The 13,731-nt window shown below is 37.4% G+C and overlaps 1 protein-coding gene and 1 pseudogene across 1 annotated transcript in view; both read left to right on the forward strand.

Annotated features, from left to right (window-relative positions):
• GRM8 (glutamate metabotropic receptor 8) overlaps positions 1-13,731 on the forward strand; it is an 830,046-nt gene that overhangs the window by 442,311 nt on the left and 374,004 nt on the right. The window lies entirely within an intron of this gene.
• Positions 476-568, forward strand: LOC118989246 (uncharacterized; annotated as a pseudogene).

Here is a 13,731-nt window from a genome sequence, read left to right on the forward strand (position 1 = left end):
GAAAAAATCCCCATCTATCAGAGCAACAAAAAGAAAAAGACTGAAGAAAATGAGGACAGTTTAAGGGACCTTTGGGATAACATGAAGTGTAACAACATCTGCATCATAGAGGTACCAGAAGGAGAAGAGATAGAGCAAGGTATCAGGAACCTATTTGAAGAAATATTGACCAAAAGGAAAAAGATGTACAAGTCCAGGAGGCATAAAGAGTCCCAAACAAGAAGAACCCAATGAGGCTTATATCAACACACATCATAATTAAAATGAAAAGGTTAAAGACAAAGAGACAATCTTAGAAGCCTCAAGGGAAAGACAGTTAACTACAAGGGAGCTCCCATAAGATTAAGCTGATTTCTCAACAGAAACATTTTAGATCAGAAGGGACCAGCATGAAATATTCAAAATGATGAGAAGTGGGGACCTACAACCAAGACTATTTTACCTAGCAAGACTGTCATTTAAAAATGAAGGAGAGATCACTTCTTGGCCTTTTGGCTAAGATCAAGTGTAGTATCTGTTCTTATCAATTTAAAATTGAAGGAGAAATGTAGAATTTCCCAGACCCCCCCAAAAAATCTAAAGGAGTTTGTGCTATCACCAAACTAGTATTATAAGAAATGTGAAAGGGCCTGCTTTAAGAAGAAAATAGAAAAATAGAAAAGAAGAAACAAAACAGAAGAATATAGTTACAAGAATAAAATGACAATAAATTATGTACCTATTCATAGTGACTTTAAATGTAAATGATTAAATGCTCCAATTAAATGACATGGGATAGCTGAATAGATAAGAAAATGAGACCCATATGTATGATGTGTACAAGAGACTCATCTTAGAATGAAAGATACACACAGATTCAAAGCAAAGGCATGGAAAAAAATATTCACGCAAACTGAAATAAAAAAAAACCCACCTGGGGTAGCAATAGTTATATATTTGACAAAATAGACTTTAAAATGAAGGTTATAGCTAGAGACAAAGAAGACTACATATGGATAAAGGGAGCCATCTAAAAGAGGATATAACACTTGTAAACATTTATGTACCTAACATAGGAACACCTAAATATGTGAAACAAATTTTGATGGACATAAAGGGGAAGATTTATAGGAATGCAGTCATACAAAGGGGTTTTAATACCCCATTGACATCAATGAATAGTTCTTCCAGGCAGAAAATCAACAAGGAAATGGCAGCCTTAAATGACACACTAGATGAGATGGATTTAATTGGTATCTTCAGAGCGTTTCACGCAAAGGCAGCAGAAGGTACATTCTTTTCAAATGTAGGCATCCTGGAAATCCACCACCAACCACTAATGGTGAACATTTTGGTATTTCTGCTTAATCTTTATGCTACTATAAGTAGTCATGCCAGGGACCCAATAGTTGTTATTACATTATCTTAGGTGAGGGGCAGGGATAAAATATGGCATGGAAAACACCATTGTAAAATTTGTGTGAATTGCGTCCTTAATATGTGGCACTATGTGCCCAGAAATGTCAAGAGATGTGCTTGAGAGGCTGTCGGGCCAAACACGCATCTCCTAAACCCTCGGCCATATGACAGGGCAGCTTGGAGGACTGTGGGTTGGACAGGAGGACAGTTAAGATTAGTAACTTCCTGAGTGACTGTACAAGGGCTGCTGACTAAGGGTTATTACAGCCTACACATGGAAGTCTCCAGTTGTGTGTGACAGAGCTCTGTCCTTGTTCTGTTTTTTCATTGTAACTGGTTCCTATGTTTTAGATGAAAATAATACATACTTATTAAGTCTACAAATGGGAGGGATGGCAAATATAAGGGCTGGAACGTCATTGCTTGTTCAACTCTTGTGTTCTTTAGCTGCTGTATGAGAGACTTTAAATATAAGTAGTTTACGTTTAAGCAATTGAAGTGTGAACTGCAAGTTTAAGTTCCATTTACATTTTATTGGCAATAACATGGCTACACTTGTCTATCTCTAAACTATCCAACACTGTAGCAATGGCCACGTGAGTCTGTTGAGCTCTTGAAATGAGGCTGCCCTGCACTGAGGTGTGCTCTGGGTGTACTGTGCACACCGGTCAAAGACTTAGAATAAAAAAATACATTATATCTATCTTGTTAATGCTTTTTACATATTACACATTGAAATGATAATATTGCAGATGTTTTGGACTAAATAAGTTATTAAATGAATTTCACTTCTTTTTATTTTAATGTCACCACTGAAAAATCTAAAGTCACATCTGTGACTTCCATTATATTTCTTCAGGACAGTGTTGCAGGTAGCCAATGGCCAGAAACCCAGATTAAACTGAAATCCTGTGGAAGAAGAAAAGGATGGATTGAGGTGAAAAGTAGGAGCCTGTCCCTCTATTGTGCCTCCAGTGTCTCACAAAATATCAAGCAGTTAGTGCTTGCTCAGAATGTCTTGATTTAATGAGTAATTGAATTACTGTGTTTGGGTCCCAGAATATATCAGACTTGAGTGATAGACCATATTCAACAGAGTGACATAATATGCCCTAAATTTTATCTGTTCAGCTATAGGGCTGGGGAAATGGCTACAGCAATATATTTATTAAAAATGCAAGGACTTTTCTTTTGTAGTCAGCTCAATGTGTGTCAATGATGTGATGTGCCACCGCAAAATCTAAAGCAATCTCAGACTGCATTAATAAAAAGCATTTCTAAGAATGGATGACATCCCTGACCTACTCTCTGCTTTGTTGAGCTTGTATCTACAGTGGTTTAGTAGGCTTTGGGGGTCCTCCTGAAATGAAAATACATCGTATTTACAAGGCTAAACTTTAGGGCTATGGCAGGATTGGTTGGGAGATATGTTCAATTTATGATTGCTGTAGACTATCTTATGGAGATGTTTGTAATACAGTGGTATAGATGGGTACAAAATTAGGATAGAGAACTGAGAGAATTGTCTGTATATGGATGGCAGGTAACACCACAGGCATAGATGAAGTCTTCCAGGGAGAATGTGTAGTTAGAAAGAAGCACTCTGACATTTAGAGGTAGGGTATTAGAAAAGGAGCCAGGAAAGGGGACTGAGAACAGCTCTCAGAAAGGTTAGTGATGAACAAGGTAAGTGTGGCATTGTTACAGGCAAGTGCATGTGTCTCGAAGGAGAGAGTATTCACAGTATTGAGGTTCCCATGTGGTCCAAGAGTAAAGGGCCAAGAGTTTATTTTAAGTTAAACAACTAGAGAGCTCTTGGTGTCCTTAACAAGAGTAGTTTTAATAGACTTATGGGGACTAAACAGTGGATTGAGAAACAGGAAAGAAGAGATGAAGTAGAATCCGTGAGAGGAGATAATTCTTACACAAAGTTTTGCTCTGACGTATTGATATCATAAATTTCTTGACATGATGTCTTGAGAAGGACACAATATTATTTCTGTGATATTCTGCTAAAATGCAAGAATTTTTCAAATTGGAACCATGAGAAAATATCAGACAAACCCAAAATGAAGGACATTATACAAAATAACTTATTAGTTCTCTTCAAAAATGTGAAAGTCATAACCAGGGAAGACATAGGTCACAGGGGACTAAGGAAAAATAGCAATTAGTTGCAATGTAAGATCCAGGATTGGATCCTGGGACAGAAGAATGACATTAGTGGGAAAACTGGGGAAACTTATATAGGTCTGTAGTTTAGTAGTGTAGCATAATGATGATTTCCCAGTTTTGATCACCGTACCATGGTTACACAATGTGTTAACATTAGGGGAAGCTGGGTGAAGGTCACATGGGAACTTTTTGCAATACTTTTGCAACTTTTCTTTAAGTTTAAAATGAGTTTAGAAAAAAAGTTTTGCTCTGAATAGAAGGAAGGGGATAGAGGATGTCTGGAAGGAATATGAGGCTGAGGAGAGTTCAAAATTAGCAATAGTAATGAAAATGGTATGTCCTATGTGCTAAGTGCTTTGTGGAAATGTTGTCATGCAGTGTTCATAACTGTACTGTGAGAAAATGTTGCTGCTGTTGTTCTTGTTACTTCACTTCTGCAGATGAGAAAAAAGGAGATGAGAATGAGGTTAATCAGGATCCACACTCAGCAAGTGGCAGAGCTGGGATTTGAAACGGATTTTTTAAGCCACTGCATTATATATTCTCTTTAAAATCAGAGAGGATTGGGTGTGTTTAAATGCATGAGGCATAGAGACTGTTAGATGGGGAAGAGATGGAAAAGCCAAAAGGAGGAAATAGAAAATAGCATGAAATTCAGCACATGGGTGGAATGCAGACATGAATCTGAGGACGGACACTGCCCATGCAAGAGGGGGGTCTAGAGCAGAAGTAGAGAAGTTGTACATGTGTAGGTTATACTGGCTGGAGACTGACAAAGGTCTTAGGTAGCCGTCGATTTCTTTTTGAAGTGAGAGCTGAGGCCAGTATCTTAATGCTGAAGAAAAATTTACTTACCTTAATTGATCACAGTGCCAAGATTAATTCTGGTAAGAGTTGTGAAATTTATAGCTTTTAAAAATTTAAATAAATGACTGAGAGCATTTTCCTTTTTACAGAATTTATTTGAGGCTGACTGAATAAGCCAAGAAGAATGGAATTATTATAGTTGAAAGATTTGACATTTGATATTTTTCATTGGCACTCAGAATCTAAAAGTCAGTTTAAGAGTAACAAGCAAGCAGAAATTATCTTTGCACCTTTCAATTATATTTTCTGGTCTTCCTTCCTAGAAAATATTACACAGAGAAGTTGGTGTTATTCACTTAAAGAACAGAAACAAGCTCCAAGTTAATACCACAGAAAATTAAATTTAGATTTAACTGGTTTTAGGACATGCTTGCGCTAAGGATCTCAACTTCTGTTTCCTAAGGTTTGTGGGGGGGAAATACCTAATTCAGAGGCCAGTTTTATTGGTTGACAAATGAAAATAAGGCACTCCCATTGGTAGTACATTTGACTAATACGGTTCCTATCACGAAGTTAAAAATGTCACGGTTTTTAAAGAATATTCTCTCTTTACCATCCTTTTATCTGGTTGAAAAAAAAATTCCTTAAGGACTTTTTGTTTCACTTCATCATTGTTGTTAGTTCTCAAGTGGGTAAAAGACATGATCTGCTAGTTGAATTTTCTCTGGTTCTAAGTTTTTCCCCCCATAAGGCCTGCAAAGATTTTGGGATGCTGTGGTATTTACTAGAGTTTAGAGGGTGTATCAAGGGGAATGGAAAGAAAAATAACATCTCGTGAAATAACTATATAGAATGAGTCTAAGATATTTTCCCTATTTTTTTAAAAGGATTCTTTCTTTACTTGGTGAAATAAAATCTTTTTCATTGAGGGTAAATTACTGACTCATAAAAACAGGAGTGTTCAAATGACCTCCCCTTCATCCACTGCCCTCAAATGTTTGCCTCTGAAAATCAATTGCTCAAAACTGATGATGGCAAAGTGGTCAGGATGTGTTTAGAGGATGACAAATGATAGGGAAGGGCTTTGCTTAAATATGCAGCCTACAGGAGATTTTCTCAATTTACGGGTAACTGTGCATCAATAATCTTCAGTAAATAAACTGAACCTTATAAATGAATCAGACAGGCAAAAACCCATCATCCCTCAGGTAAATTATTTCTGAGGGAACTGGTAAATATTTTGGAGATATTTAAAAGAATATTTATGGTTCTTATTAAGTAAATCCTCATACATATTCTCAATAGTATCATTTTGCTGTAATTCTTTTTACTGTAGTATCATTTTACTGTAATTCTTTTTACTGTACTAAACTAAACTAAACTAGTAAATATTATACTTTGGGTTGTTTGAATATTAAAATACTTACAAATCATGAAGAAAACTCACCTAATGTACTGAGGGTAGTAATTAATAGAGACAAAATTCAATTCTAGCCTAAATCCTTCCTCTTGACAAAAATATAGAAGTTATTCAATAACTGAACATTTATTTTTATGAACATAGTTTTAAAGAAAAGTGAAAATGGGAAAGGAGCTATAAATGTGTGGAAACAATTGAAGTGTGTATAAATCAATGTTAAATTTCTCACCATAATAGATTTAAAGTGCAAGCAACTGGTATTGGATAATTTTAAGAAAGTTTAGGGGTAATAATGGTATTATGGTTATATTTTATGGGAGTCCTTATTTTTTAAAGATACTTAATGGGATATTAAAAATGAAATGATGTTTGGGGTTTATTTCACTTTTTTTTCCAATTTTTTTATTTAATTATTTTTCAAGTACAGTTTTCTGTCTATTACTCCCATCCCGTCCCACCCCCCATCCTCCCCCCTCCCTCCCATTTCCACCCTTCTCAGTTGTTGTCCATGTATCCTTTATATAGGTTCCTCTAAATCCCTCCCTTATTTCCCCTGAAATTCCCTCCCCTCTCCCCTCCGGTCACTGTCAGCCTGTTCTCTATTTCAGTGTCTTTGGTTATATTTTGCTTGCTTGTTTGCTTTGTTGTTTAGCTTCCTGTTAGAGGTGAGATCATATGGTATTTGTCCTTCAACACCTGGCTTATTTCACTCAGCATAATGCTGGGGTTTATTTCAAATGAAGTAAAATGGGGGCGAGAATTAGGGAACTGTGGATGAAATAGATTGTCTATAAGTTGATATTTGGTAAGACTGGACAATAAATACATAGTTTATCACACTGTCCATGTACTTCTGTATATTCTTGAATATATATATACACACATCTATGTATATATTAGTATACACATATATGTATACACATATGTGTATATAGTGTATATATTACACACAGTATACATATATACTATATAGTATACATGTGTATATATTATATGTATTTGTGTGTATCATGTATATGTGTGTATATGTATATATTTGCATATATATGACAAAAGCAAAAACAGTTAGTCCCTGTAAGATGCTTTTGAACCAGGAACCTCAATTACCCAATTTAGGCCACAAGGACAAATTCCATAGAGTATAAGGCTAACACTGGAGATCTAGGTAGCCTTTTTTTTAAGGCAAAGTGTAGGCTGTTCTACTTTGCCTGCTTCCTTGACCCATGTGCAGAAAGAAGTATTGGCAATGGCACGGAGGTCCCTTTGACTAGCAAACGAAATCGAAAGCAATGAGATTGTTCATTACTGCTTCTTCCTATGAGTTGAGACTGATGTGGAGTGCATCTAGGGCAAGGATGACATTGTTCAAACTTCTGCTAGAGTTAATGCCAAGTTTCTCAGAGTCTTTTCTATTTATGTGATACGTGAATCTTACTGTTGGAGCGCTTCTCTAACTGTTCATGTAAGCAATGAGTCAGTCATTCTCTTAGGTAGCATGCCTGAATAATCAAGTGTGGCCTCATTTTGAAGCTTGTATTTGTGGGGGAATTTCAAACCTTTATGATATTTAGAATTAGGATCTTCATGTACAGAGAAGTCTTGAAATATTATTCTTAAAGTGTATGTGGTATTAGTCTGACGCAAACAGGATCAGGCCTCCTGGTCACAAATGAAGTAGTAACCAGTAGGGCACCTGAAAAGCCATAAAAATAAAAATAAATTTTCGTCACGTTACTTTGGAACCAAGGCCTTACATTACCTGAGTTACATGTTTGAATCCTTAGCACTCTCTTTTAAGTAGCAAGTAATTGGTTCACTGTCCAGCAAAGATTATGGAATTCAAATTTATAATTATTTAGGTTTAATCAGTAGGTAGAAATAATTGGTTCTTTGAGGGTAGAGAAAAAAAATAGCAAAGTCACAGGTTGATTTGTTGAAGGTCCTTTGTCTGTGTAGGTGCAAATGGAACTGACATCAGTGCCAATTCCTTATGGTGCCATTTGACCAGACCAAAATTACTCAGAAGTGTTTATCAGGCGATCTGGTTATGGATGACCTATACATCAATAAATAATTGGGTGGTGGCTCCTGGTTAGGAGGATCTCAGGATGGCATTGGAATATGTTCTGATTTAAAAATTATAGTAGAGAGGGGAAAAAGAGAAAAGGGTCATGTGAGAAGGTGCTCAGCATCACTAATTACCAGGGAAGTACAAATCAAAATCACATTGAGATGTCACCTCACACATGTCACAAAGGCTATTATCAAAAAGTCAACAAATATCAATGCTGGCAAAGATGTGGACAAAAGGGAGCCTTCACACACGGTTGGTAGGATTTTAGATCAGTACAGCCACTATCGAAAACAGTATGGAGTTCCTAAAAAAATTAAAAATAAAACTACCATAAAACCCAGCAATTCCACTTCTTTGTATTTGTCTGAACAAAACAAAAATACTATTTTGAAAAGGAATAGGCATTAGTTTACAATAGTCAAGCTATGGAAGCAACCTAGGTGTTATTGATGTAGGGGTGGACAGAGAAGAAGAGACATAAATGTATTATGGTAAGTGGAATCAGTCAGACAGAGAAAGACAAATTACTGCATAATTGCATTTAAATGTGGAATCTAAAAACAAACTAACAAACCAGAAATAGATTTGTGCTTTCCAGAGAAGAGGGCATGGAGGAATGGGTGAAACAGGTGAAAGTCTATTTTAAACTTCCAGTTATAAAATAAATAAGTCAGGGGGATATCATGCACAGCATGGGGAAAATTGTCAATAATACCGTGATAACTTCACATGGTGCCGGGTGGTTACTAGGCTTATTGTGGTGATCATACGGTGAGGTATGTAAAGGTTGAATCAGTATGTAATAAGCCTGAACCTAATATAATATTGTATGACAGCTATACTTTAATACATGATAAAAATAAAAAGGGCCATTTTGAGTGATTGCCAGCAAGGGTCTAGAGAAAATGAGAAGAAGAATGGTTATAGGCAAGAAGACGAAATGAAATTTGAATTAGACACAATCCTCGATCTGCTGTCTCAGGCAGAAGCTGTCTGCTGTCTGAGGTGATTGCCTTTTAAAAAATATTTTCATTTTTAAATAACAGTTCACATTTCATATTATTTTTAATTAGTTTTGTATTTACAGCATAGTGGTTAGACAACCACATTACAAAGTGGTCCCCTGATATTCCAAGTACCCACCAGGCACCATATGTAGGTATTACAATGTTATTGACTATATTCCTTATGCTGTACTTTACATCCCTGTGACTGTAACTATGTCCCTATTTTGCAACTACCAATTTGTACTTCTTAATTCCTTTGCCTTTTTCACTCAATCCCCCCAACTCTCTCCCCTCTGGCAAACGGCAGTCTGGTCTCTGTATTTATAATTCTGTTTCAATTTTGTTTCTTTATTTATTTTGTTTTTTAGATTCCACACACAAAACCACATGGTATTTGTCTTTCTCTGTCTGACTTATTTCACTTATCATAATACCCTCTAGATACATCCATGCTGTTGCAAATGGTAAGATTTCATTCTTTTTTAAGGCTGAGCAATATTCCATTGCACATACATAAGTACTGCAGATTTTTTATCCACTTATCTATTGGTGGACACGTGGGCTGCTTCTATTCTTGGCTACTATAAATAATGCTGCAATAAACAAAGAAATGCATATATTCTTTCAAGTTAGTGTTTTGGATTTCTTCAGATACTTTGTCAGATAAGTATACGAAGTGGAACCACTGGGTCATAAGGTAGTTACATTTTTTATTTTGGGGGAATGAAGTCATAATTTTCTTCTGTTGGTTCGAGTCAGCTCTGTTCATCTGAACCAGCTGCTTCTGTAAGATCTCTGAGAATCTTCAGTTAAGATCTCCTGCTGAAGTAGCTTTCCAATTGTGTTGCTTAGAAGCAATGCAGAATTGCTTCTTTAGTTGTAAAACATCAACCAAAGATGGACTCCCTCGAGTTTTACTGCTGTAATTTTTGCTGAGTGTCTGCGAAGTTCCCTGCTAATGAGGATCAAAGGCATCGCTTTCTGATGTCTGTTCTCCTGGATGAAGATCATGAAGGGGCTGTTTAGGATGCTGTTGTAGGAAGGCAGCCTTAAATTGTTGGTGATAAGACTGAGTACACTTCATGAGTCCCTTACAGTATTTTGTCATATCTTTGCACAGCAGGTCAAAGTATAGTATCAGAGATCCCTAAGAAACTTCGTCTTGAAGTTGCTAGCTCATGGGTGAAAAACTGCTATGCCCTGAGGGAGTGGGCCATATAGCCATGAATGCTAATGCAAAGGAGGCTCATGGGTTTCTGAAAAGTTTGTTAATTTTTATTAAAAGATGCTATTGATATTCCATCATGGCTTCTTGAATCCCTCAAGGAATTTATGCTTTGAGGCTTTAATTAGGATTGTAACCTTGGTGGAAGCTGCCTGTTTGGCCGAATGATCTGTTAAAACACTGTCTTTCGCTTGCATAGTATCTCCTTTTGCACCAGCCTGAACCTTTATAGTAGTTACCTCTCTAAAAAACACCTCAAAGTTACTTAATTAGTCCATTTTTGATTAAGTTCCAGCAGAAGTGAGAAATTCTTATGTTTCCAAAGTATTAAAAAAACATGTATTATTAAAAGCATACTGGCTCTGGCTGGTGTGACTCAGTTGGGCATCATCCTGCAAACCAAAACGTAGCTAGTTCGATTCCCAGTCAGGACACTTGCCCAAGTTGTGGCTTTGGTCCCCAGTTTAAGTGCAGGAGGCAACCGATCCAAGTTTCCCTTTCACACTGATGTTTCTCTCTCTTTCTCCCTCCCTCCCCCTCGCTCTAGAATAAAAGAGGAAAAAAAGCATACCTCCTGTTTCTATATTTATTCTCTGGTTTTGATTGGATGATAAGCTCTAGTAAGCATAATAAGTTCTGCTACCTGAACCTATTTTATGTCAACTAAGGAAGTATATTTTAAAGGAGAACTTAAATTAGTGATAACATTTCTTACTTGATAACTTTCAGTTTTTGTTTTGAGATAAAAATCCATCAAGAAATAATAACAGGTTGTGCTTCTCAGGGGAGCCTCTAGTAAATCTGAGTGAGGTACAGAGTCCTTTAACTTTGGTACGATAGTCATAAAATTTCCCTTCACCTGGTGGGGCAGGAGAGCGGCAGGATTATGATATTGATATCGCAGTGGTGAGTAGCAATTCGAGAAAGAGAGAGGAGCCCAATCTGGTAAGTTAATAGGCTAAAAGTGTTGTCAGTTCTCAGTAGTAAGGTTTGCGCTGTGTGAGGAACCCTGAGATCAACTTGGATGTGTAGAACTAATTCATCAAAAGCCTTGATGAGTTTTGCAGCTACGGCTCAGGGACGAGGTGAAGCCTTTGCAACTAGGTCAGGGGTGAGGTTATAGTGAGCAAAGGATTTTGGATGATTCTCACAGAGTTGAGTTAAAACCTCAACTTGTTCACATCTCTCAGGAACAAATTGAAAGAGAGTTTTTCGTAATAACAGATGCCTAAGGGAGGAGGCTTTTAAAGAGCTTCTTCGGGTTACGGAACGCTTGTTCACGCTTGGCTCCTCTGAGGAGAGTATCTCATTCTGAGGCCTTAGATCACAGAGAGCTGTTGCAGTCTCTGAAGAATTCGGCTCATATTATCTGCAACATGAGTTACATCTCGAAATTCTCTGAATTATCATTTTGTGAGGGGTTAGGATAAGCTTGGATAGTCTCTAGTCTTTCAGGAAAGTGTGGTGTTTTCCTCTTCAGACCCTAAATACTACTCTCTGTTTTGGCAAAACAAATTTGTCTTCTGAAATATTCTGTCCTTTTCTGCTAAGGCTGAGAGCAAGCAAAAGGAATCCTTTTTACAGGCTTCATCATCCTCTGCAAAAGAGCAGGAAATCATCTACATGTGTGTCAGACCTGGATCGCGAGAGGAATTTGGATCTTTTAGTCTGAACTGAAAATCTGGGGGAAGTGGATGGGGGTTTTGGTAAATCCCCGAGGCATATCTATCGGGGTATCTTGTTGTCTTCCCTGGGATTAGGCACAGGAGTATTGAATTTACTGGTCTAGAGATTCACCACCGTGCAGTGAGTGACTTTGTTGGACTTTATGATAATGTGGGTTTGGGTTAGATACAACTGGGAAGCAACCGATAAGGTTTTGTTGATGGTCTTGAAGAAATCAATATTGCCTCTTGTTTTGTTTCTTTACTGGATGGATGGGTGTTCCAGGGGCCAGTGTGGGGTACAAAAAAACCTTTGGGTAGAAAGGACTTGAGGTCTTTCTTTGCTTCTGGTTCAAGGGATATTAGGAAAGTTGGAGTAACTATTTGGTCAGGTTGATTTGAACTTCAAAAGAACTGCAAACCCAGTGGTGATCCAAGGAATTTAGGCGGCTTCTAAAAGAAGAAAAACAAAAGGAAATGGATTCTGTAACCTCCAGCAGGAATACAGCTCTGCTGGCACCTTGATTTTAACCCAGGGAGACGTGTTTTCAATGCATGACCCCCAGAGTTGTAAAATAATAAATGTGTGTTATTATACGTCATTGTTTCTGTAATATGTTACAGCAGCGACTGGAAACTGGAATGGTCCATGTGTCAAGGCCTTTACCTGAGGTATGCATCGATATAATGGAGGGGAAAGATATACCTAGGGCAGACACAACTTGGTCCTGAGTAGAACAGTATTCTGGAACCTCAAAAAATAGCCCCTCTGTTTGACACTTAATATTACAATTTCATTTTCAAAGCACGTCTCTTCTTATTGAGCAGGGAGACACATTTTTCATTCAAGGACCTGAGGGTTAGGTTACAGTTAAGATTGATACATAGGGAAAAAGTGTGCATTATTTGAAAAGCCTGCCACCTGCGTGACATGTTTACTCTGAACAAGAGCGTGCACAAAGGCAGTGAGTTCAATAAAAAAAATGTAGCTCTTGTGTCTATCAAGAGAGTGGCCATCTGTATTTACAGTTCATTTGTTTTGAGTATTTAAAGGTGAGGCAGGATGTTGGGTACTTTTTCTTTCCTTGGAGCATCCTCACTTATCTGAATGGAGAGGTTTTTCTGCAATTCGGTGTTTCTTTCGTAAGGTGAGGCAACCCTCTTGCCGGATCCTTTCTATTGCAATATCTACACATGTCCTTGTCAGTGGGTGATGGGTTGGAGAGGGAACCATTGGATCTCTCTTTTGTTGCATAATTTTGTTTTGTATCCTGTCCCATTCCGCCCCCCCCCCAAATCCTTTCAAAATGTCTTGTAGGATGTTGTAAGTCAAATAGGGCAGTATTTTCAATTTCTGTTTATAAATTAGGTCTCCAAGTTCAGTTATAATTCCATTCACAAAAATAGATGGACGTGTGGTGGTTTCATCAGCACCTTTTTAGCTGCCAAATGTTGCTGAAGGCACTTTCTAGTCTATCCTGAAAATGTCCTGAGGTTTCTTTTTTCTGTTTGCATGATTGAATCGTGGTCCAGTCACTGATTGGAAATATTCAGGTATGGATTTTATGAGACTTTGGCCCTACTTTTTCATGCTTTTTTGACTCACGTTTTGACTCACACTTTTTTTTTGACATGTTTATTGTGGAAAGAGAGATCCTGTCAGTCCCCTTTCAGGTCAGTCCGGTAATTTTTTGCAATTTAGATTTGGCATCTGAGGTTCCAGTCCACATGTGTTGAAGTTGATATATCTCAAGTAGCCATGAGTCCTACCTATTCAAAAGAACTCTAAATTCTATGAATAATTGCTGGTTCTTCCCATGTTTAGGGAAGTAATTCATTGCTTCTTAATTCAGATCATAGTTGAGGTTTAAATTTTAGAGTTGCTTTCATACCTTGCTCTGGCAAGGATAAATCTTGGGAGGCAACTGGTGTTTTAGCATCTTAGGGTCATTGGAAAGTGT

The sequence above is a fragment of the Sturnira hondurensis genome, unplaced genomic scaffold, assembly GCF_014824575.4.
Source record: "Sturnira hondurensis isolate 20B ecotype Veracruz unplaced genomic scaffold, ASM1482457v3 Scaffold0006437, whole genome shotgun sequence".
NCBI lineage: Eukaryota > Metazoa > Chordata > Mammalia > Chiroptera > Phyllostomidae > Sturnira > Sturnira hondurensis.